The sequence below is a fragment of the Rousettus aegyptiacus genome, unplaced genomic scaffold (assembly GCF_014176215.1).
Source record: "Rousettus aegyptiacus isolate mRouAeg1 unplaced genomic scaffold, mRouAeg1.p scaffold_m13_p_16, whole genome shotgun sequence".
In the NCBI taxonomy this organism is placed as follows: Eukaryota; Metazoa; Chordata; class Mammalia; order Chiroptera; family Pteropodidae; genus Rousettus; species Rousettus aegyptiacus.
Window position 1 is genome coordinate 28,698,483 of NW_023416291.1, and position 26,122 is coordinate 28,724,604.

The window sequence follows — 26,122 nt, forward strand, 5'->3', positions numbered from 1 at the left end:
TGTACCTTTTGGCCAAATGATTATTTCTCAGCAAGGACTCAGCGTGTCAACAGGGGAGGCATGAGTTCGGGGGTCCCACTAGCTCTCTCCATCACACTGTTCTTATCCTTGTGTTACAGATGAGCAAACTGAGGCACAGCAGAGCGAAAGAAAGCTTCGTCCAAAGGAAACCAGTATGGTGCTGGCGATGGTGGGATTTGCTGTTGCAGCTGCTATAGGCTTCCGTCCCCTAAGTCGTGTTTCTGTTCAAGGGACGCGCAAAGCCACAAAATCAGCCGACCGCACATACTGCCACTTAGGACCAGGAGGAGTTTTGATTGTCAGAAAAATTCCCTCAGTATTCAAAGTGAGATTGCATATGTGGAGAAAGAAAATTTTAAAGCGAAACTAAATTCAATTTCTAGGGAGCCTCGCTTTGTTTTCTTTGTTCGACTAAAACCTCAAGTAAGAGAAGGGAATGTAGTGGGAATAATTAGCCACAACGGGTGGTATAAATCCAAAGAGAAAAATAATTCATCAACTTTAAAGCAACTCATTTAAAACTGCAAGTGTGGTTTATTTGGCCTGCATTTGGGAGCAAATATTAATGAAGAAGTAAAGGCAGCTTATGGCTTTTTCACTCCTTTCATTTCCCCCTAGATGTCTTTGATAGAAACTAATTATCAATGCTCTTGATTTAATTTGGAAAAAAATTGGATGAAGGTTTTTCGCAAGTCCCATGTCAATGTCACAACCCAGGAGAACCGAAATTAACCCTGATCCTTCCTCAGTAACTGCTCTAGCCAGTGGAGTCCAGGGTGTTCACTTAAGAAAAAAAAAAAAAAAAAAAAAAAAACAAGAAAAATGAGTATTATTATGGTGATTATTATTTTTTAAATAAAAATTTCTTGTGGGAATGAAGGAAGACCAGAGGAAATTTTCCCAGTGCTAAAGTTGCTTTTATAAAGCCACTAAGCAGATACCACAAAACTTCCATTAATTGAAACCCAACTAAATTGAATGCATTTTTTCTCCCACATTCCACTTCCAAGAATAAAAGAAGTCAAACACAAGAAAACAAGACGCCTTCGGGAACTTATCCCGAAATCGACTTTCAATACTATATTTGGGATTTATTGCGTATGTCTCTCGACCACGTGCACTTTCTTCCTTTTCTCTGCAGTGCATTCTTAGTTATTGTTCTGTAGGGTTATGTCTTCGGTGCTTTTTTTCTTCTTTTCTTTTTTTTTTTTTTTTTTTTTTTTTTGGTGGTACAAGATTGGGATTAAGAGTGTGGGCTCTGGGTTTGAACCCTGATACCACCATGCAAGTTTCATGACATCATTTGTAGAATGTAAAAAATATTAATACCCACTCATAGGTTTGTTTGCATGACTAACTGAGTTAATACATGTCATGTGGCAGAATAGTGGTTGGTATGGAGGAAGCACTAAGTTTATTATTATTATTATTATTACCACCACAACCACCATCATCATCATCATCAATGATATCTAGGATGGCATTTTCTTCCTCCATATCCATAGCTTCAACTTTCATTTATATGCTAATATCGATAGCACTCAAAGAGAAATATAAAAATGTATGTGTATATCTCTATGATTCTTGCTCCCGTGGTTTAACTGTCTACTTGACTTTTCTTTCCATTGATTTTCACCTAGGAAGGACTCACAATATCATTTCCAAGTAGTCGGTCCTATACATAGGGTTCCACATCTCCTTAAATTCCACCGCTGCAGGATAGTCTAGTGATGCCCACCCAGAGCTATGGCATCAGTCCTGACCACTCCTGTCTTCTTCTAGTGAGGCCAGGATCTACCTGTCCAGCAGACTAGACCTCCCTTGCAAGTGGAATCCATCCAGAGCCTGGATGACTCAGGGCTTGAGTGTCCCTGTCCTCATCCACCAGGAGACTGCCGTGACGTACTCTTTTAGAAAACTCGCCACCAATAAATCCTTCATGCCTCTTCTCCTTGTTATTCTTGGTCACCATCTAAGATCCTCTGACTGTCTCATTTTTTATAGCTCTCTGCTCCTCCTTTCTAATCCTTCCATGGTCCCATAGTAAGCAAATTCTCTGCATCCTCAACCTTTTTTTTTTTTTTAAACTAAAGATTCCCTCTATTTCCATGCTTTACTGAAACCAGGCTGTCTCCTGAGGATACTCTTACCCTTGATGGCTGTCTCAAATGGAAAATTCTCATTTTCCGACTCCACACATGCCTCAAGGTAGAAGAAAAGCCCTTGCTTTCTTCCATTCTTTGCAATAGGTTATGTCACTATCTGTGCTCCTGACAAATACCTTTCATTCAGTGAAGACACTGGCTTGGGGCTAATGCTCCAGATTTCTACTCTACGTCTTGCTCATCTCCATGACCTGTAGTCTGCTCCTCATCAGCCACCCTTTCCACAGACACGGCACGCACCCTCTCATAACCCGAACTGTTCCATGCTTGAAAGGGTAAGCACGGGCATTCATTCCACTGTCGATCAGGACCTCCTAACTTCACAGCTCTCTTGCAGTTACTCCTACTCCACACGTTCCTGGCGCGTGTGCTCTGCTGTTATCGTCCTCCTTCAACGCCTCGAGGCCCGGCTCTCCTCCTACCCATTGTCCACTTTAATTCCTACCCAGCTTACACTTCATGGGTTATCGTTTCCATATTTCTTTTGTCAATTAACTTCTGCGCACCCCCATTTCTTTTTTTTTCTCTGTAACATCTATTCTAAAGAACCCTGGGTCAATTCAAGAGTCTGACTTCACCTTGCCGAAATCTAGACTGCTGCAGTGCTAGAGAAAATAACATTATCATAGAGATTGGTACACTCTAAATTCATATTTTTCAGCTTTAATTGGGCCCGCTGATTCTCTGAAGTAACTATTTTAAAACTTTTTTATTCCTCTCGGTGTCCTACAATACCCTTCATTTCAGGCCCTCCACGATCCTCCAGCTTCACCTCCGACTGCTCTCGTGTTCCACACATCTGTCCAGAGACATGGCCTCCTTGCTGAATCTCGAACGTGTCTGTGATGGTCAGTTCATGTGTCGACTTGACTCAGCCGTAGTCTCCAGTTAGTCAAACAGTAATCTAGGTGTTGCCGTGAAGGCGTTTTGTAGATGTGATGAAAGCCTAATAGAGATTGTCCTAGATAATCCGAGTGACTTTCAATTGATTCTGGAATGGATTGAGACTTTTAGGTATGTTGGGATGGGTGTGAATGGATTTTGCATAGTGGATGGTTGTGAATCTTTGGGAGCCAGAGGGTGGACTGTGGTAGGCTGAAGGATAGACCCCGAACAGATCCAGGTCCTAATCCTTGCAGCTTTTGAATATTGCCTTATATGGCAAAAGGGATTTGTAGGTGTCATTTGATCACATCTTGAGTTTGAGATAGGGAGATTATTCTGGACTGTCCTAGTGTGCACCACATGTCATGACAAGAACCCCTGTAAGAAGTAGGCAGAGACAGATTTGACTGTGGAAGAGGAAGTAGGAGATGTGAGAAAACAAGACATTGGAGTGATGTAAGGAAGGGAGACATAAGTGAAGAAATGCAGGCAGCCCTAGAAGTTAGAAAAGGCAAGAAAAGAGATTCTCCCCCCACCCTCCAGAAGAAATCGGCCCTCCTGACACCTTGACCCTGTGAAACCAATTTTGAACTTCTTTTCTCAGAATTGTAAGAGAATAAACTTGTGTTCTTTTAAATCTCAGTTTATGGTAATTTGTTCCAGTGCAGTAGGAAACGTATCCAATGTCCAGCACACTTCCACCTTATAACTTTTGCACTGGCTGGTCCTTCCTCTTCACGTGCCGTTTTCCCAGACGCCCATCTGACTGACTCTCTCATAGTATTCAAATATTTGCTCACATGTTCTGTTCTCAGTGAAGCATACCTCTACCTCTCTATCTGACATTGCAAGCTGCTCTCTACTCTCCACTCCTCAGCACTTTTCATCTCCCTCACCCTGTTCTATTTTCTCATAGTATTTACAATCTTCTAACATACTGTATAACTTGCTTATTTATCACATTCATTGTTCGCTATCTGTCTCCTCCACTGGACTATAAGCTCCACAATAGCAGAGATCTTCATTTTGTTCATTAATGTATTTCTAGTACCCAAGACAGTGCCTGGCACATAGTAGGTGCCCGATAAATATTTATGGAATGAATAAATAAAATACCCAACCCAGTCACTTCACTGCTCATCCTCAGTAAATTATCTTACCTCCAATTTCCCAGGAAAAAAATGAAAACCATCAGCAAGGGCACAATCGATTCTCTGCCCTCATACCTGTTTACTGTTCTTCCCGCTTCCTGCCATTTACAGTAGATTAGGATCTTTTCTGCCTGTTCGAGGTAAGTCCCTCCACCATGATTCTGGTTTTCACCCATTCCCACTTATTCGGAAATATCAAAATAAACTATCCCCTTTCTTACGTTAACATTCATTATCTCTCTCTTTCTTGGCATATCCCCCATCAATATTTAAGCATGTTCATGTCTGTTCCAATCTAAAACCAATGATATTCTCTTGAATCTTTTCCCTCTCTGGACGCTTCTCTGTATTGCTTCTTCTTCACTGCCAAACATCTTGAGTTGGCATTATCGTTATCTGTACCTCCATACTAATCACTCATTCCTCAATCCCCTGCCATCTGGCCTCCACCCACAAGTCTTCCCTGAGTCTGCTCATGCTAAAGTAGGGGATGACATCTGCAAACTTCATGAGACACTCTTTAGTCCTTATCTTAGATGAGCTCTTGGCAGCATTAGGCCACGATTGCCACACCTTCCCTCTTGAAATAGTCTCTTCCTTTGCTTTTTGCAAGAACTACTTTTTTTTTTCTATTTTCTCTCTGCTTCTCTGTATTTCATCAGGTAGCTTTTTCTATTTAATAGGCTTTCATTTTTAAAGCACTTTTAACTTCACGGCAAAATTCAGGGGAAGGTACAGACAGATTTCCCACGTGCTGCCCACCCCCCCACACGCACAGCCTCCCGCATCATCAACATCCCCACCAGAGTGGTACATTTGTTATAACTGATGAACCTATATTGACTCATCATTATCACCCAGAGTCCATAGTTCATTAGAGTTCCCTCTGGTGCTGTACATTGTATGGGTTTGGACAAATGTATAATGGCAGGTATCCATCATTATACTATCATACAGAGCAGTTTCACTGCCTTCAAAATCCCCTGTGCTCTGCCTATTCATCCCACCCTCCCCACAACCCCTGGCAACCATAGATCTTTTTATTGTCTCCACAATTTTTCCTTCTCCACAGTGTTATATAGTTGGACTCATACAGTGCTTGGCCTTTTCAGATTGACTTCTTTCACTTGATAATATACATTAAATTTCCTCTACATCTTTTCATGGCTCAATAGCTCATTTATTTTTTAACACTGAATACTATTCCACTGACTGGATGTACCTCAGTTTATTTATCCATTCATTTATAGAAAGACATGTTGGATACTGCCTAGTTTGGCAGTTATTATGAATGAAGTTGTTATAAACATCTGTGTGAAGGTTCTTGTGTGGACATAAATTTTTATCTCTTTGGGGTAAATATCAAGGAGCAAAATCACTGGATCATATGGTAAGAGTATGTTTAGTTTAGTAAGAAATTGCCAAACTGTCTTTCAAGGTGGCTGAGCCGTTTTGCATTCCCACTGTCAATGAATGGGAGCTCCTGCAGCTCCACATCCTCACCAGCATTTGGTACTTCGGTTGCCTCATTCGATTCTTCTTTCTTTGCCCCTTAAATGTTGCTCTCTCCCAGAATTTTGCCCTAAACTAGCCCTTCCTACCACACATTTTTTGAAGCCCTTGGCTTCAAGGACCACCTCTAAGCCAATTATTCCCAAATGAAGATTTCAACAGGCTTGTGCTAACTGCTGTTCCAAGTGCTATGGCTAAAGCAATAGATAAGATGGACACAGCACATGGGATTTCAACCTGGGATCTGAAGATACAACTTCTAGAAAAGTTTAAAAGTTAAACAGGATCATTTAGAATAATTGAAGTGCTATTAAAATAGATTCAGGATAACAGCAGAGAAGGTAACTGGGCAGGTAGGTGCAAGGTTGGAAAGCTACTTTGGATAGAGTGTCAGGGAAAGGCTCTTTGAGAAGATGGCCTTTGAGCTGGGTAGGGCTGGGGCTGGGTGAGGCTGAGGAGCACGGAATTTAAGGGGGCACCAAAATCCCAATAATTAAAATAAATGCTATTTCAATGTGACATTTTTAAAAAAGCAAAAGTAATGGCAACATGAGGAACAAAATATCAAAATTTTAAATAAAAAGGGATCAGTAAGCTGAAGCTATTCTAAAAATTATTTAAGATCATCATTTAAGAGATGTTGGCAAATACGGCAATTTTCTCAGCTGAAAATGAGATGAGCAAAGAAGTAGATTTTGATCATATTATTGATGAGTTTCCTTCTGTTGAAGCCAGGAAATTAAAATTACAATAACTTCCAGTTTGGGTATAAATCGGATTTTTAAACTTAAAATAACACTTGAGTTTTAATATATTTACTTTTCATGGTTTTAACATTTTTTCAACTACTTTAATGTTCTAGAAAAATATAAACCATTTAAAAATACATGAAAATATGTATAGGGGAGCATATTTTTCCTTTTACCTCAGGTTTCTGTATGTCTTTGTACAGCACTGGAGCTGAGACCTGAATGACAAGGAGTCAGCCACGTGGTTATTACTTCGCAGAGTGTTTAGACAGAGGGAGCACCCAGCGATGGCCCTGAAGATGGAAGGAGGTAAGGAAGTTACAGAAGCCCAGGGCGGAAGTGTAGGAAGGGAAGTGCTGGGTAAGAACAGAGACAGGCGAGGGCCAGACGAGAAAGAAGTCTGGATATTTTTTCTAGTTGCATTAGAGAGTCAGAAAGGTCTTAAGCTGGAGAGTGATATAATTTTTGTTTTAAATTGGGATGTACTCGATATATAATATTAGTTTCAGCTGTACATAATTCTACATATGTATATATTGTGAAATGATCCCCATAGTAAATTTAGTTAACATCTATCACCACACAAAGTTACAAATTGTTTTTTCCTTGCGATAAGAACTTTTAAGATTTACTCTCTAAGCAACTTTCAACTATACAATACAGTATTGTTAACTATAGTCACCGTGCTGCACATTAAATCCCAGGACTTATTTATCTTATAACTGGAACTTTGTGCCTTTTGACTACCTTCACCTATTTCACGAACTCCTTACTTCCTGCCTCTGGCAACCACCAATCTGCTCTCTGTATTTATGAGTTCAGCTTTTTGTTTTGTTTGTTTTAAGACTCCACATATAAATGAGATAATATGGTATTTGTCTTTCTCTGTCTGAACTATGTCACCTAGCAGAATATGTTCTAAGTCAATCCATGTCGTCGCAAGTAGTAAGGCTTCCTTCTTTTTTATAGCTGAATGATGTTCACAATTTATAGATCATGTTTTCTTTATTCATTCATCCAACAATATACACTTATGATGCTTCCATGTTCTTGGCTATTGTAAATAATGTTGTAATCAACATGGGATTGCCTATATTGTTTTGAATTAGTGTTTTCATTTTCTTTGGATAAATATCCAGAAGTAGAACTACTGGATCGTATTATAGTTCTATTTTTGAGGAACTTCGATACTCTTTTTTATAGCAACTACATCAATTTGCTTTGCCACAAAGAGTGCACAAATGTTCCCTATTCTCCACATCCCCGCTGACATGGGTTATTTCTTATCTTTTTGGTAGCAGCCGTTCTAACAGGTGCAAGGTGATATTTCGTTGTGGTTTTGATTTGCATCTCCCTGATGATTAGTGATGGTGAGCACCTCCTCATGTGCTGCCCTTCTTTATCTCACTGGATGGCCTCACTAGCCGCCTAACTGCTGAATCCAGAAATCTGATCCTTGATGACATCTTGCCAGCTTCATAAATCCCTCCAAGAATTAACTTCTTTTGAACCCAGCTCCTAATTCAGGCCACCTAGCCTTTCATTTTTCCAGGGTTAGTGCCATCCCTTTCATTTCAGTCACCTTCTATCTTGCTGCATAAATTGTGCTTGCTGACTCCATGTTTGCTTCTCCTTGATCTGTTCTCCATTCTGCAACTTACGTGCTCTTTCTAAATATAAATTTAATTGCACCCCTGTTGTGCTTAAAACTGTTCTTCAATTATTTCTTTTCCCCTCATTATGAAGACTAGACAGCTTAACAGTGTTTACAAAACTTTCACAACAATCTAGCCTCATTTCTCCTCATTTTACCTGATAATTTGATATCTCACTCTTCTAATTTACATTATGTGACTTACCAGCTGTCTCTTGATGTTGGTCCTACCCTCACATGATTTGTTCTGCCATCTCTTTTGTCTTCATTCAACTCATATTCTAAGTATTGTCCCCTTGAGAGCCTCTCCCAAACTGGAGTTCAGCTTTGTGGTTTCTTAGCACTCTGTCTGCATTTATCTCAGCATATACAACACAATTTCATGCGCGGTTACAGTAATAGCATTTTCATGCTTGCAAAACCACTCCTCTGTATGCTCCATGAGGGCAGAGAGTATTTCTTACCTGCTGTGTATCCCACACTGGCTAAATTTCTCCATATTTTCCTTTTTAGATTCTGACGGGAGAGAAAATGTTGGCCTAACTAATTATCTGTTGGGTAGATTGATTTATGCCAGACTATGTCACTGATTGGGGATCAGCCTATAGATTCAGCAGCCTCAGATCAGGTGCCCATTTCTGGCTCAATTAAAGGCCATGTATTGCTCAAGGAACATCTTCCCTCACTTGAGGACGATGGGTGCTGCAGTCTCCTTAAAAATGTCTGGTGGGCTTGTTAAGCATTCTGAATGACACATCCAGTTTAAAGAGCAGATTTGGAGCAGGGAGATGAGCTCCAGTAGCCTACCTTCTATTTATTTCATAGTATTTTATTCTTTCCTAAAGGGAGTATTTGGTTTGTTCGAGTTGTTCCTATTCTACTGGAAGCACTTCCAGTGAGCAGTGTTTGCCCACCAGTTCTTCTCAGAAGTGCTTGGCCTTCATCAAGCCAGGAGGATGGGTCGCCTGTTGTTTGTATTGGTCTCTGGTCCTGTGTAGCCCATGTGGGTTTACTTAACTGAGAACACACAAGAAAGAGTAAGACACTGTATATAGGGCGAAAAACCTCTGGAGACTCAATTTCCTTCCCCTCAAAAGGAAGTGATAGAAGTGGGAGTAACTCTGAGCATTCTGGAACTCTCTGTGTCAGGCCCCATGAGAAAAGAGGGGCTCTGCATCTGTGAATCTCGTAGACAACTGACTGTTTTCAATTTTAAATATAAAATTTAGGGGAAATTTTTAAATTATCATATGAGACTATTCTTTAAAAGCATTTGGTACTTTCCTTCTTAACTAAGGACAATAGCCATTATTGAGATTTTTAATGATGCCCTGGGGTCTCTAGTATGTGCAGGGGTCACTGTTCTAGGCCCTCAGGGCTGAGGGGGCTGTGAAGAGCTGTTTGCTCCAGCACCAACTGGCCCCAGTCTGTTGGCTTTTATTAGTTTTCTATATGTTTTTAATCATCAGCCAATGTCTTTTCTAGACTCTGTGTCTTCCTCTAACACCGCTTCCTGCCACATCCTCTTTTTTTCAGTTTTGCTGCTGCTCTGAGTCTATTGTTGGTTCAGAATCCAGGAAACCAAGGCAGGAGAAGGGCCTGTTGAGGGCCAGTAATTTCTGAGTGAGGAAATTCTCTCGCGCATGGAAGGCTGCCTTTCCAGCTTATGTGCATGTACTCCTTCCTTACAGCCTCACCCACTTTCACATCGTGTCTCAGATTCCTGTGGCCTGCGCCATGCTCCCTATGTGCTGATTCTTAGAAGTTCTGATTGAAAAATCGCAGGGTCCAAATGTAGATTTGAAAAGATTTTTTTAAAACCAATTTCGTATTGTGCTAAAATATACATAACAAAACTTACCACCTTAACCACTGTTGAGTGCACAGTTAAGTGGCATTAAGTACATTCACATTGTTGCGCAACCATCATCACCACCCACCTCCAAAATTATTCATCTTTTCAAACTAAAATTCTATACCCATTAAAACAGTAATTCCCCATGACTCCCTCCCCTCAGCCCCTGGCAACCAGGATTCTACTCTCCCCCGCCGCCCCCCGATTTTAACTTGTCCTTAGATTTGAACAGATTCCTTATTATCACCTGGTTACACCTCCCATCTACATGTTACAGGTTCTCTCTAGGGCATGTTCTGAGACTGGGTGGTTATTCAGTGTTCTTTGTCTTGGCTTGTTTCCTCATCTGTCCAGGGAAGTACCTGCCACCATTACCACTATATGTTTTTAGGAAATAGGGAGGAGAGCAATAACAGTTAAAATAATCATACCTTCCCTCTCTGAAGGCAATTGTCTGAACTGGATCTTCCTCTTCCAAGTGAAATACGTGTGGTTTTAACCCATTTCCCATTTGCCCGGAGAATACTCGCTGGCAGCACTTGAGGCTGCAGCATTTACCTGGAGATAACTCGCTGATTACAGTCCTGACCTCACCTCCAAAGTTTGCCACGAAATATCTCACTTTCATTCTTGTTTTCACACCGCTCCAGTATATCGATAAACTTTGGAAACAAATGACATCATTTTATTTATAGCATTCTGTTTTTAGCAGCAGTTTCCATTTACAAAATAGAGTGATTCTTGATTGCCGAAAATGTCAAATTCTAGAAAAAACATAGCTTTCCTACATGTGGTGTTAACATCGTTCTCAGACAGTTGTTAGGCACAGATTGATTTGATGAAACCAATTTATATATACATTTCTGCTACGTTAAGATTAGAGACAAGATCTGTTTAGAAATAACTCCAAGAACATTTTTTATATTTTATTTTCACATTGAAAACCAGTCAGATTTGCTTCACCCTCAAAGAGCATTTTTATGTAAAATTAAATTAATGCACTTTTTTTTTTTTCTAAATGGGAAATGGGTGAAACAGAGCTCACTAAGGATGCAGACAGGGTGCTCACCTGGGAAAGGTGCTCACCTGGGAAGGGTGGCCCAGAAGCATGGGAGAGAGGCAGGGAGTCATCTCGAGACTATCTAGTCAGAAAGACAGGCTCAAGGATGGAAGGAGGCCCAGAAGCAGAATGGCCATTGGCTGATGCAGAAAGATGGATGACCTCATTAGCATCTTCCTCATTATCACTCCCTCCTTTCTCTGTTTCCCTTCTCATCCTGGGATAAAAAGCCAGTCAGGTCATTGTACGGGTTTCAATGACTGAGTAATTGAGGCCCCCTTCACAAAGCTTGGCCACAGCGTCCTGGAGTGGTTCCCATCTGTGAAGAGGAAGGCTTGGGAGGGAAAGTGACCTGTTGTTCAGAGTCTGATAACAAGACAGGACTGAAGTCATATTTCAAAGGACCCAAGGGAGCTAGAGTGAGGGTGAGGATCGTTATAAGTGAAAAGGAGAATTTTGGAGACCCCAACAGATATGTACCAGCTGTATCTTCAAAGAAGGCTAAATCTTAGTCTTTCCCAATTTTCCTCTGTCTGATCTTGCAAACGTAGAAAGAGAGGTCATGTATCTTCTCTAGAATATATTTTTGGAATAGTAGACAAGAAGAATTAGGAAAAACAGCCCAAGTTAAGTCAGATATATAGCTGTAAAATTATAAACCTAGGGCATAAAGAGCCTTGAAGCTTTTCTAGTCAACTACATGTTGGCTCATGCATTCTAGCTGTGACACTACAGATAACGCTTTGTCTCTCTTGAGCACTTCTAGCAGCAGGAAATTCGGAAAGTATGAAGGGAGCTGGGACAGTCCTAATTGTTAGAGATTGTTGTAAGAAATCCAACTTTCTGTAGTTTTCACCTATTGATGCTTGTTTTGTCTAGTAAAATAACTCCAATCCTTCTTCACGTGCCAGACCTAAAATCTGTGGGCAGCTGTTATGGTCTTTTCAGGGTTAAATATCCAAAGCTATCAACTTGTGTTTTATTTAGTTTCCTTCAAGTCTCTTAACTCTTCTAGCCATTCTTCTCCAAGGAAGTTTCAATTTGTTAATGTTTCTCCGTGTGGTACCCAGCATGGTTTAATCAGCATGATAATCACTTCTCTTATGCTGAACTCATTATTTCTGGCAGCAGAGCTCTGGATCACATGGGCTTTTGGGTTTATAATCAATTGACAGCAAGCTACTGCTGCCCCAGTGCTTGTCTTGCTGGTTTTTGAAGGGAACCAACTCCGATTGTGTATCATATGTCACAAGGGCAAAACAGGGTTGGCTGAGGCTTCTAGATGACATCAGAAGTCTACAGAGCCTGCTGGACAGAGGACAGTACAACTTCACACAACAAGCCCAGGACGTTCCCTGAGGAGGATAGAGCCTTTTTCAGCCCCATCACAAGGTAGACTGCAGAAACTGGCTTTGTGAGTTCCTCATGGGAAGGGAAGAAGGCGCCGGGGCTATCACTGCAGGCAGAAACTTGGATGCTTATTCCTGGGGAGCAGGGTGCCAGGACAAGGGACTGAGGGTCATCCTGGGGGTCAGTCCTAATGAAGGCTGAGTAAGAGATGCTGTGCATGTTGTATTGACCACAGAACGAAACAGGCCAAGAGACCAGAAGGCAAGTAATTTTGGTGGTCTGACCATAGAAAATGGAGGAAACTAGGTTTTAATCACTCGGACAAAGTTTTCCTGGCTTTACCCCATCTGGTCTTTCAAGGAGCTGAAGCTGATGTTCCTCAATATGGACTAGGGCAGATCTTCACATTGAAAATTTATTAAAGTTGGCCCATTGTCTCAAACCAAGAAGATCTGGGGCCTGAAATCTGTTATTTATCCCTCCTAGTTTACTGTCATCTGCTGATTTAATAAACATACCATCATTGTCCTAATCTAAGTCATGCAAATGTTTAGCAGAGCAGGCCAAGGACAAATAGTTCTATGGTATGATATAAAAACCTCCCTTTGGGTTGACAGCCATTTATTAATCACTACTCTTTGAGGAAAGCTGTCCAAGTGCTTATTGGTCCATCTAATGGTACCAGCATTTTGTTCAAATTTCTATATCTTGTCCTTAAGGATCTAATGAGAGACCCTGTTGAATGCCTTGCTGAAATGTAATTTATATGTGCCAAAAGCTGAATGGAGGTTAAAGTGGCATGATTTATTCTTAGTGGACCCATTCTGATTCTTGGTGATCACTGTTAGCCTTTCAAAGTATATCGACAAACTTTTTCCTTTAAAACCCACTTCGATTATTCAAGAGATTATCATCATTAGTCTTTAGTACATAAGATCTTTTTTCTACCTTTTCTTGAAAATTGGGAAAATGTTCAATCCTCTTCAGCCTGCTGAGATTTCTCTCATTCTCCATAACTATTCGGAAAGTATCTATAGCATTTCAGCTTTCATTATTTCTACAAGACCCTGGTGGCATAATTTGCATAGACCTGGAGACTTGAACTTGCTGAGAGCAATAAGATGTTTTTAACCAGGCTTGGCTTCTTTCTTACAATGATTGCATTATTATTTTTTTTTCATATGAAAAGATACTCTATGCTTGAGATAAAATAGGAAGAAGAAAATAAACCAGAGCCAAATATTTTTATTTCTATCCATGATCAATTAATATCAACCTCTACTGTATACATAAAGACTTCTTTATTCTTCTTGACCTTGATATGCCCTTTAAAAGCTTTTTTAAAAAAATCATTTTATCAGGGCTAACAATCAGAAAAGTGCTTATACAGTTTTTAGTTGTGGAAATTTATTCTAGAGCTATCCAATCACCATGAGATTTAGCTCTACTTAGCTTCTGATTTTGGAGGGCTGAAAGATCCTACCCCCTTGCTTTTCTACAGCTACTGCTATCATTGGCTTAGGCTAACGTGGGAAGGTCTCTCTTCTTCCTAACAACTAAACAAGCCTCGCCAGACTAGCAGCAACGCTTCACCCATCCAATTAAATTTCTCAGAGCTACTAGGTGCCCAGGTCATCTGGAACTGTCTAAGGTAAGATCCTTCTCTTCCCCTTGTTTTGGCATTTTTCCTTTTCACAATCCCACAGTTCCAGATTTGATTACCCTTAACCTTCCCATCGTCTTGTACAATGTATCTGATTTCCATTTTACATAATTTGCTCTATCCAATCCAGGGGTCCTATGTTCTTTCATATGAACTTCTAATGTTCTATATCTGTGCTGCCCCATGTGGTGGTCACTAGCCACATGTGGCTATTTAAATGATTTAAATAGAATAAAAGTTGAACCATGGTTCTTCAGTCATACTAATGACAGTTCGAGTGAGCAGTTGTTATGTGGCCATTAGCTTCTGTACCAGACAACATACACTTAGCACATTTCCGTGACTGCTGAAAGTTCTCTTGTGCAGCACTGGTCACTATGCCTCAAGCCTTTCGAAGTTCTTCTCAAGCAGGAAGACTGGATGCATTCAGCACACACAGAATTGGCACTTGCCAACTCTCCTTGAAAGCCATTGAAATCATGTCTGTCTGGAAGGCTTTATTATAGTGGATTCCTGAGGCTGTCACTTTTTAGGCAATACGAGTGCTTGGTTTAGGCACTTCTCATAGAGGCAAGTGATTAGGGTGTGTATCAGCTCCTTTGTTCCCCCAAGGATCCACGTTTTCAAACCAACATGAGCAAATATTTCCCAGATCCCATTGGTGGCCATTGAAATTACTGTGCCTAACAAAATGCTGGCACTTGTAGACAGTCAAAATGTTTGCCTGAATGAGGAAATGAGTTAACAGAAGTCTCTTTAGTCCCTGAAAACATCTCTTGAAAAACCAAAGAAAATTACCATGAGTAAAGAAAGAGAGGGAGGGAGAGAACAAGGGAGGAAAGGAGGGAAGAAGAGAGGGAGGGAGGGAGGGAGGGAGAGAGGGAGATTGGGGGGAAGGGGGGGTGGAGAGGGGGGAAGGGGGGGAGAGAGAGAGAGAGAGAGAGAGAGAGATTTTAAGAAAGAAAGATCCCAAACATCTATGAGTTTCCTCTCCATTTTTATTTCTCTGCTTTTGTGTCAGAGTAAGACTTAGAAGTGGGCTGGAACACAGGTTACAAGGAAGGAAGTAGAGAAGAAAGGGAGAAATGAGAAAGAAGGGGAAAGGAGCATCAGAGAAGAGGGAGAGAGTCACAGCACTTTAAACCTAGAAGGGACTGCAGAGTCCATTTGGCCTAGCTCCTCATGTCACCGATGAAATATGAACATTTCATTTGGCATTTAATACAAATCTGCTGAAAAAAAAAATGAAGCAATTGAGGTCGAAAGACATAGGTTAAGCGACTTGTCTAAAGTTACAAAGCTAGTGAGTGTCAGAGCACAGGCTAGAAGCCAGCCCACCTCTTCAGTGATCTCCCACCGCCTGCTCTGCCCCCTCCTCCCACCCCGGGGTGGCTGAGGAAGAAGGGAGAAGAGAGGGAACGAGGGCACAGGAGGGGAAGGTGGGGTGGGTAGCGAGCTTATGGGAACGGGAGAAAGTAAATTTGTCTGTCAGCTGTCCACCTCCCTTGTGACTCTCTTTTCTCTAAGCAAAAGAAAGTTCACAGCCACTTCACCTACTCAATTTGAACTTCACAGTTTCCCCATCCCAACAGAGATTTCTAGCTGGCAGGAGACCTTCCCTAGACTGCACTGTGCCAAGACTGGCTGCATGGCGCCGGGCGAGGTACTGCTTGACTAACTTACACGAACAGGTTGCATTTAGCTTAGCAGCTACTTGTCACTCAGATGCTTGGTCCAGCTCCTGATTGGTGAAGCAGTTAGGCATTCCTAAAATTTCTTTTGCACTAGAACATAAGAACACATTCAAATAGAATTTGACAAAGGATTTTAAACAGAACTCTCAAATGACTTCATCATATTCCCTCCCCTGTTGACCTGGACAATTAAGACCTGGAGCAGGTTTTTGAAAGCGTTTCACATTCCCTTTACTTCTCATCTCTAGAAAACTCTCTAAGTCAAGAACATTGGCACCAGAGTATGGAGTTGGAGGTCACACAGATCTGATTTCAAACGCGAGCTGTCCCAGGGCTGTATTCCTATGCGGAGCGAACTTACTCTTTCTGATATAATTTAGATAGTAATAACAATGTGTAAGGACCATGAAGACAGTTCCTTATTATTCTGTGGGGCCACAGTGCCTGGGAAGCATCATGAGATCAACATACGGCTCAGGATTTTGAATCCTGGCACCCTTGCTTTCCAGTGGTGTGACCTTGGGGCAAGTTCATTTCTTTCTATCTTAGTTTTCTTATCTGTATCATTGCATTACTAATGGTGTCCTCCTAGATGTGAGGACAAATTGAGATAATGCATGTAGAATGCTTAGCACAGCACCTGGCACGCGATAAACATTAGTTGTCATTATTTCGTAATGTCGTATGATTTCTTTATGCACACTTCGTTGTCCTCGGGTCATGAAGTAAGCTAGCTTAAAACCCTTGGTCAAAAACATCTGCCAAGTGGCAGCATTCATACCACACTTGCGATAAATGTCCTAACTCCAACAGAGCTTCAGCTGGGCTAAGTGAGGCGAGCATCAGGTTTTATGGGTCTGACGACGATGTTTGAAATATTGTAGGAGACTGTCAAAGAATACTTAGACCCACTCCACAAAAGGGCCGTTCTTAATTTTCATCTTTCCTGCAAGTCAGAAAGATATATACTCTCCAAATAATGGCAGTTTCCTCACCCTGAAGTCATGGCAGCTTGGTGATACAATAAACAGCACCCTGCCGTAAGGACTGCATAAAACATGCTCTGACATTTCTTTAAAAGTAAAAAGAAACACGTCTGCAGCAGATGACCTTTCTTTCAAGGGCACAGCTGTTTTGTGTGGTTAGAGGGACCCGTGGTTTCATACTTAGGGGCTACGATATATGACTGGCCTTTCACAAAGTGTTTCCATGAGACATTACAGTACGTTCTACAGGGAGTGCCAATTCTGCTGTGTGTGCAATCGTCGGGAAGACCGCTCCCCACCGCCCCCCACCCCGCTCCCCCCGTCCCCCGTTCCCCGCCCCCGCCTTGATGTTTTCTAAATGATATGGTGCCGAATACTTGTAATTAGAAACTCCTTTGGTGTATGAAGTGTAAGCCGAATCAAAAATACTGAGGTGTCTTCTACTTCCTGGGGGATTTTAATTATGGGCCTTCTTTCGAGTTGAGGGAGTCAGCACCTTTGAAGACCTCTGTGTTCATGAGGAGTCATGCAAAGCACAATGTTTCTGTGAGTGAGGCCTGGGAGTCTATGGAGGAAATGTGAAATAGTCGCTTTGTATGGGATGGTAGATGATTTTTGTTTTTCTCTAAAAATGTTTATTTCTCCTGGAAAATGTTATTTGTGCACATCATTAAAATGGTAATGAGCAGCGAGTCTAAAATTTCTAATTGTGTCTGTGTTGCGTTGGTGAGAATGAATGTTTTCTTTCTTTGCTCGTTTTCCAAATTATTTTTAACATGTTTGATTTACTTCATAATGAAATTAAAGAGAAGGGTTACATCTCCATTTAATTTTCTGAGTTTCCCTTAGGCATCAATGGTTACTGAAAACATTCCCCTTAAAGCCCAGGCACAGCCCCTCCGCACCCCAATCTCTATCCTCTAAATTAGAATAATAAGTCTTTTGAGACGAGAGCGTGGCAGCCCCTCCGCTGGATGGGGCGGCGTAGACGCCAGTTACTGGCGGTTGTCACGCCAATGTAAAAATGTGCTCTCCTTGCTCATATCTAAAACTCTGCTACCGACCTGCCAGCAGCAGGGCCTTGAGCTCACGTCCCACTGTGGTGGGAGATTTGTTCTGATTTATCTCTGCTCTCTCACCTTGTCCCCTGTGTGACCAGAGCTGGGCATATGCAACATGGCTGGCTTGGTTCGAAAGTATAGACTGAGGCCCTGAGACCGCTGACTTATTGGTGATTAGACCACACTGGTATTGAACCCATGACCTCAGCCTCATTAGAGCTGCATTGGGGCCAACTCAGATGACCAAAAACAGATTCAAAACAGTGAGTGATCGAGGTCTTTAGTGTAGGGTCAAAGGCCTATTTACACTACCCAGTGTCATAAGTGGATTCTTACTCTGCCATGTTAAAGGACCAGCAAGAGACGAAAATGGCCAGATGGAGAGGCCAGGGCTCTCAGCTTCCTGTATGCACATTAGATCGCATGGCTCTTCTAGCCAACTCTGGGATCTCCACATAACTCAGGGGACAATAAAGGGAGAAACAAGTATTCTAATAGGACTTTTTCTTTCTTTTATTTTCTAATGGCTAATAGTGACAAAAACACTAGGATTGGAGTTCATTACTTTAGGAATAATTTCCTTTGAAATGATACCCTTTGATTTAAAAGTATCTGTGGTTAATCATTTTTGCTTTTAGCCATTTGAGGAGATCTAAAAACAGGTGACTTGTCTTCATTTTGTATAGAAAAGAAAGCAGTTTCCCAGTGGTAGAGTAGGGTAAGTGGAAAAGGCAGGGCACAGGAATGATGACAGACACTGTGTGCTGAATGAGTGGAAAGGAATAGAAATAGACTCAAAACAACAGAAATTTTCATGTGGTAAAGTTGGCAGTTCAACTCCATGGGAAGAGAATGGATCACCTAGTAATGAATAGCCATTCAATCAAGGTAGATTTCTGCTTCAGACCACTCCCAAAGTACAGATTTAAGTGTAAAAATGAAGCTTTACTGTTCTAAAAGATAGTAAAGCAATTTAAAAAATAATCTCAGTAGGTCTTTCTAAGTATGCATATGGAAGTACAAAAACCATTAAAAATATGGAATAATTCGACACCATAAAAATTAAGCATGAAAACTTACATATATCAAATACTAAATATTAAAAGACAAGCTGAGAGACAGTGTTTTGGGTACGTATGGAAGAGTTAATCACAAGATATTTATGATGCATATCGTTTAATAAAAAGCATTTAGAAATCAAACAAGAAAAAGAGGAGCAAGTTAATAGGAAAGAGACAAAAAACGAACATCACTTTACATAAGAAGAAGTGTAAAATAGCCAGTAAATCTATGAAAAAGATAATCAACATACTGGTAAATGTCAAGAATTGCACGTTTTAAACAATTAAAAGTAATTTTTTCCCTAAAAATCAGCAAAGACAAAAAAAAAAAATGCCAGCAGTGTTGCGGGAAATTACTTCGTTTTATGTCACTTGTTGTCATATAAATTGCTATAGGTTTTCTAGAGGGATATTTGGCAATACAGAAGAAAAGTCTTAAAATTTTACATGTGCTATGACCCAGAAATTCTACTTGTAGGAATCAATCCAAAAGGAAGAATCATGGCTGTGTGCAAAGATTTTGCTATTAGAATGTTTGTCAAAGCATTTTTATAAGAACTAAAAATTGCAAACAGCTTAAACCCTTAACAATAAGGAAGTAGCGAAATGTATCATGATGTATGGTGTAGGATGGAATTTTGTGTAACCTTAATGTGTTACAGAAAACATTATATTTCATGTCACAGAAAAATATTCACTAATATCTTGTTGAGAAAAAGGTAGTTTTACAATTGCAATATAAATTATGTTATATGTGCATAGAAAAATATGGTAGAATAACATATACCACATATATTCAAATGTCGAAATACTTTTCTCTAGGCACAGGAATTACAGATGACTTTAAAATATCTCTTTTTATCAGATTTTTTCTTTTAGAGTGAATGGGTATATTACTTGGAGAGCAAAAGGTAAAGCAGTATATTTTGTTTCAAATATCATAACTGGCATAGTTTAATCATGGAGATTAAATGGGACAATATATGAGAAAGCTCCTAACACAAGATTAGAAAGATAAGGGGGCCTGGTACCTAAGATTTGAATTTAAGTTTAAAAGGTCACCATATGATCCAAGAACTTGATTGACGTTCCTTGGCGGTAGACTGTATGAGTCCTGACCCGCTATCCTTTCTTCTGCTTTGCAGTTAGACTCTATTTTAATGGCTCCTATATATCTCCATAAGATGGCAGGCGAGGAACAGAGAAAAAATAAATTCTGTCTTTTTAAGATGATTCCTACCGCATTCATCTTCTTTACTGAACTGTGAAGCACACCAGAGTGTGAGCCCCTTCTTTAAGGCAAGCCAAGGCAATGATTCTTCCTTCTCAAGCATTACTGGGTTCAGTAGCAATTGCTGTACTATCTATTATGCTATGTAAAATAGAAATTATATACACGCAACCAAAACGGCAAAGTGAAGCACAAAGCTTGTGGCCCACGGATTGATTATGACCCCCCTGGATGTTTTGAATGACAAGAAGGGGATACTGTTGGGCAGGTGAAGTGTGTGCTCTGGCAGTGGGGGGAGCAAGGCTGGAGGACAGCACGGGGTGTCGGTGAGCCTGCTTCCCGGTTAGCACCGTGGATTCACATCTGGGTCCATGAGAAATGAAAAGAACAGAACTACATATGGGAATGGAAAAGAAAGCTCTGTACTAAAAATCCCTTTACAATTTGGGGTATAACATACTCTTTCTTTGGGTCACTGTGACAGATCTTGTTAGTAAGGTGTGTGTGCGTGTGTACTCACAGGATGCAATACTAGTGGTCAGGGGTTCCTGTGTGGATATTAGGAGTTGGAGGAAGATATTTTTCTTACTACTGTAGAGCGTGATGTTGGTGCATTATGAGTATCTGCAGGACACAGTCCGTGGCAGTCCTTCTTGGAAACATTAAAGGGGCAGAGAAAGAGAGGATGGAAAAAAGTGAGTAGGTGGGCTCCATACTGTATGCAGCTGTTAAGACTGTTTTTGTGCATAGTAAAATCCCCTCAGAGGTCTTAAGACCAATTTTGGGGAAGTCATGTCCACGGCCAGGCTGCCCTGAACAAGCCCGATCCCGTCTTATCTCGGAAGCTAAGCAGGGTCGGGCCTGGTTAGTACTGGGATGGGAGAACACCTAGGAAGACCAGGTGCTGTAGGCATAAAAAAAAAATTGGGGGGAAACTCGTTAAGGGGTTGGGTGTTCTGTTATAGCCAGCAGGGTGGAAAAACTCAGCAAAATATGGATTGCAGCTATTAATGTAACTTCCCTTTAAACTCAGAGCGTACGTGCCCTGGGAAAATGTGTGTTACATAGACAAGTGCTCATTTCTATGATTAATTCAGCTGGCTGGAGCTTATACTAATGAGACCAAGGCCATGGCTATTCACTCTATCCCCACAGGAGTTGTTAGCGACTCATGGTTCCAAAAGCGAAATGACGCCCTTCACCTTTGCACATAGTGGGGATTGGGTGAGAGAGTATGATGTCTGACTCCACTTAACACCCATGCTTTCCCCTCTAACACAATACCACCACTCTAAGTACTCTTGCAGTTGAAATTTGGTAACAGGACAATCTAACCAATGACATTGTCCCCATAGTCACATTACATTTTAAAAAGCAGAGACTGCTAGCATTAGAGACAGCACGGGTTGCTAGGTTAGTCCTTTCAGTGGATACAGGTTTCTCTACCCATTGGTTTTCACAGACAAATTGAACTTGAAAGAAACTGTGTCCAGGTTACCCTGTTGCCTGAGGGTTTGCTAGGGATCTCACATGAAACCTTGCAAACAAGCCTGCATTCTGTCTCCAACTTTTGAGAAGTAATTGGCAACCTGCAGCCATGTGCACTGGACAGGAATCAAGTTGGATGTTTCATCTGGGTTCCCTGGATCCTGTGCCTTGAAGTGTCCCATCACTTAGTTCGAAGCCTTTCCTTCCATACTCCATCCTGTAGGACTTGTTTTAATTACCTCCACAGCCTCTCAATCTCTGTATTTATCAGGATTGTTTGAGTTGCAAGTAACTGAAACTCAAGTCAGCCCAGCTTTATTTATGGACTCACATACCTGGGAAGGAGCCTAGGTTGCTCAGACTCTAAAGAGCTGCAGGATCAGAGTCTTAGAAATGGGATCTTGGCTTCATTCTGCAGCTAGATTCTCTCCAGTTGGTACCCAGCAGTTCCAGGCACAGTCTCTCAGCTTAGCCAACACAGCCTTTTCCAGGATTTTTAGAGAAATCCAAGAGAAGGGTTCTCCTACATTCACTTCTTAGACCAGACATTGTTAACTGAGGGATAAAAGTACAGCTGACCCTTGAACTGGGATTGAACTGTACTGGTCCACTTACATGTAGATTTTATCCAATAAGTACTGTAAATGTATTTTCTCTTCCTTATGATTTTCCTAATGACTTTTTTCTGTAGCTTACTTTATTGTAAGAATACAGTATGTTATAATACATATAACATGCAAAATATTTGTTAACCAACTGTTTGTTATTGGGAAGGCTATCAGTTAAGTTTTTGGACAGCATGGGGCTCAGGCCCCCAAGCCCCCTCATTGTTCTAGGGTCGAGTGTACTACGATTGGCTGGGTCTAGGTCATGTGTTCACTCCTGAAGCTCGTGTGTCTGTGTCAGGGGTTGGGAAGCAGAGAAATTAGGAGAGGACGAGGGAAAGAGGAACGGAAATGTGCAATGGAAATGTGCAAACAGAGAATATAATTCCTGTGGTTCTCCTTAACCTTTACTAAGACCTAACTGGTCAGTCTCAACTGCTTAGAGCCCAACATAACCCTGGAATCTTTTGGAGGAGCCCAGAGTAATACAAATGCAAATCAGAAGAGAAAAGACATCTCTTTCTGATAAATGTGGAATTTAAATTACATATTGTCACAAGGAATATCATTTAGGTCCTTCTTTAATGTATAAGAAAACTAATGTGCAGATAATTAAAGTGAATTGCCCAAGACAATTTGCCCAGATGGTGGGTAACTAGGCCAAAACCCAAATCTCCTACACCGGAATCTTCTGCCTTTTAGTGTGCTGGCCTACCTTCAACGGATTTGCTGTCAAACTCATTACTGACTTTAATGGTGGGAATCTGAAGCTGTGGGTGAGGGTTGGCCTTAATGATCTTCAAATTCATTGCTGGGGCAACCCTCTTCTCTCATCTCTAGGGCAGTAGGCACATTTGCTTTTATGGATCAGTGGGTATGTGGGCTCAGCCAGCTGTAAACCTAGGACTCAAAGGGTAAATCCAAGTGGTTTCATCTTGGTTGCATGAGCCTTCTGGGGCATGCATCACAGCATCTGGTCAGAAGGAAAGGAAGGGAGAGACAGCATTCAAACCCAGCCTAGGGTTCCACTCCCACTTAAGATGGAGAAAGCCACAAGAGAACATTAACAAGGAGAAAAAGCTGGATAATCTATAAAATCACAACTTTTTTGAGCCCATTGGAGAGCCGAGGTCACAAGGCAAACCAAACTAAATTCCCATGTGGGAGGGGCAGTGAGTCAGGAGACAGGGGACACGTGAACTGCTATGATTTTTGCAGAGCATAGGAAGAAGACGTAGCGGCCATGAGCTACTGGAACTTTAGCAGATTCTTAAAGGACAAGTGTAGGCTGATGTTACTTGCTAGTTAATTGACCATTGACAGTATGTTGAGCACTGGGCAGAGAATTATATTCTGTTTGTACATTCCCCTTCCTCTTTCCCTCTTCCCCCCCTAATTTCTCTGCTCCCCGACACCTGACACAGACACACGAGCTGCAGGAGTGAGCACATGACCTAGACTCAGCCAATCTTAGTGGCCAGAGTGGTCAACTTGGTTCTGACACTTTTCCTTTTAGAGCACTAGGAGGTGGGTGTATTGGTCTTCTATTGGCCCCTTAAATGGCCCCTTTAAGCAGCTTAAAACCCTGAATATTTATTATTGCAGTTTTTGTGAGTAAAGAATCCTAGCACGGCTTAGCTGAGACCTCTGGCTCAGGGTCCGTCATAAGGCTGCAGTGGAGGTGTCGCTCATAGTTGTTTCAGGGCTCAAGAGGGGAGGGATCTGCATCCAAGTTCATGCATGTGGCTGTTGGCAGGACTCAGGTCCCCACAGGCTGCTGGCCAGAGGCAGAAGTTCCTCGCCACATGGACTCTCATAGGCAGCTCACAACATGGCAGCTCGCTTCCCTCAGAGTAAAGTGGGTAAGTGAGAGAGACAGAAAGGATGCCCAAGAGGAAAGCCACAGCCTGTCACCCAAGCTCAGAAGTGACATCCCATCATTTCTGCTGTGATCTGTTCATTAGGAGTGAGTCTAGGACCATATAAAACTTGGGGGAAGGAGATTGCGTGAAGACACAAGTACCAGAGCCTGCCACACAGGGGAAGGTGGACCGACCGCACGACTAACCTGACTGTTCCCTCCTTGGGGCAAGGCTGGTAAGTAGGAGTGAAGGGTGTTACTGTGCCAAGTTTTGCTGAAACTGCAGCCTTGACAGGAAACGTGGCACTGGTGAGCATCAAGGATTTGAGACTTAGTTGGGTTCGAGTCAAAGGGCACCGCATCGTAAGAATGACTGAAGAAGGAAGGAGGCAAACATACACGCCACGTGTATTTGTTACGTCATTCAATTCTCAAAACACACTTCATGTAAAATGTATTAGCCCCGCTTTACAGATGAAATAATTAAGGCCCAGAGAGGTTATGTATCTTTCTCAGGATTACGTAGGTATTGTGGTGATGGCTGCACAACTCTGTAAATATACTAAAACTCACTGAATTTTACACTTAAAACAGAAACATTCAATGACAGGTAAGTTACATTTCAATAAGCTATTTAATATATGGTAGAGTGAGACATTTCGAACCTAATTGTTTTTGACTCTGTATTAGCTCAAATACTATAGACTGGGGATTTAAACAACAGACACTCATTTTCTCATCGTTCTAGAGGTTAGAAGTCTGAGATCAAGGCGTCGGCAGGTTTGGTTTCTTCCAGGGCCCCCTCCGTGGCTTACGGCGGCGGCCTCCTCCCCCCGCGCCCCCACACAGCCTCTCTTCTGTGCAGCATTCCCATGGCCTCTCCTTGTGTGTCCAAATCCCCTCTCCTCATAGGGACACCAGTCAGATTGGATCGGACCGATCCTAATGGCTCCATTTTAACTTACTCACCTCTTTAAAGACTTTATTTTCAAATATGGTTATTTCCTAAGCTACTGGGTATTAGGACGTCAACATATACATTTTGGCATTTTGGGAGGGCCACACAAATTGGCCCATAACAGACTCTTAAGCTTATGCTCTTTTTGTATGTACTTTTTCAGACAATAGCAGTTTATTGTATTTGTTAATGAAGTCTGCTGATAAATATTATCTTGGCTGTATTAGTATAGTATTTGTTTTGTTTGGGTAGAACAGTATTGGGAAAATTTTAATTCATACAGATAAGTATTTGCAAATGGTAACAGTTTTAAATTAGCTCATACTGCAATCTCTAGATACTCTTCAAATAAATTGATACAAAGCCCAAAAGAGGAGTAGTGGGATTCTTAAAAAAAAAAAAAAATTAAATTGAATTACTACCAATATTTAACATCTGTAACTATCATTTATCACAGAGATAAGTTAAATAGAAAGCATCTAAAACGTATAATAAATGCTAAAACTATTTGTAATGTGATGTTCTCACGGGTCTTGCCGTCTCGTCACTGGTCACCACGCAGCTGACAGCGCGCTGGGAGAGCACGGCCTCTGAGCAGGCACGCGCGACGTGGGCACAGCCGGCACCCTCAGAGAGCGTTCGCGTTCACAGGGCATGAGGAGACGTGCGGAGGCCTGGGTCTTTAAAAAGTCTAGACACACAACTTATTGGTGTCCTGATGTGTTAAAATTTGATGTGTAAGACATTTGATAGTGTAATTTACTTTTTTTAAAGGTAAGAAATTTTAAAGATGCTCAAGCGGAACATTTGTGAGATCCCAGTACAACCAAGAGCTCAGGGGCACACATTTTGGAACTCCCTGCAATATATCCTGAGGTGCCTCATGCCTCCTGGGCCATTGACAGCCCTGTCTGGCACAGACAGCATGGTCAGCTGGCCGTGGTTAGAAAGACAGGACCTGGGCTCCTGGGCTTACACCAGCTGCATCAGAGCATAAACCGGAGGAAGGAAGGCTCACTGAAGGAAAAGCCAGGCATGGGCTAGAAACAAAAGTTCTAGGACAGTTTGAACGAAACACTTCATTCTGGGTTAACTAACCCATGGATTTAAAG

General features: G+C 41.5%; 1 pseudogene; it reads left to right on the top strand.

The window, feature by feature from the left end:
* Positions 1–20,892: 20,892 nt before the first annotated feature.
* LOC118612617 lies at positions 20,893–21,011 on the top strand (annotated as a pseudogene).
* Positions 21,012–26,122: the final 5,111 nt, after the last annotated feature.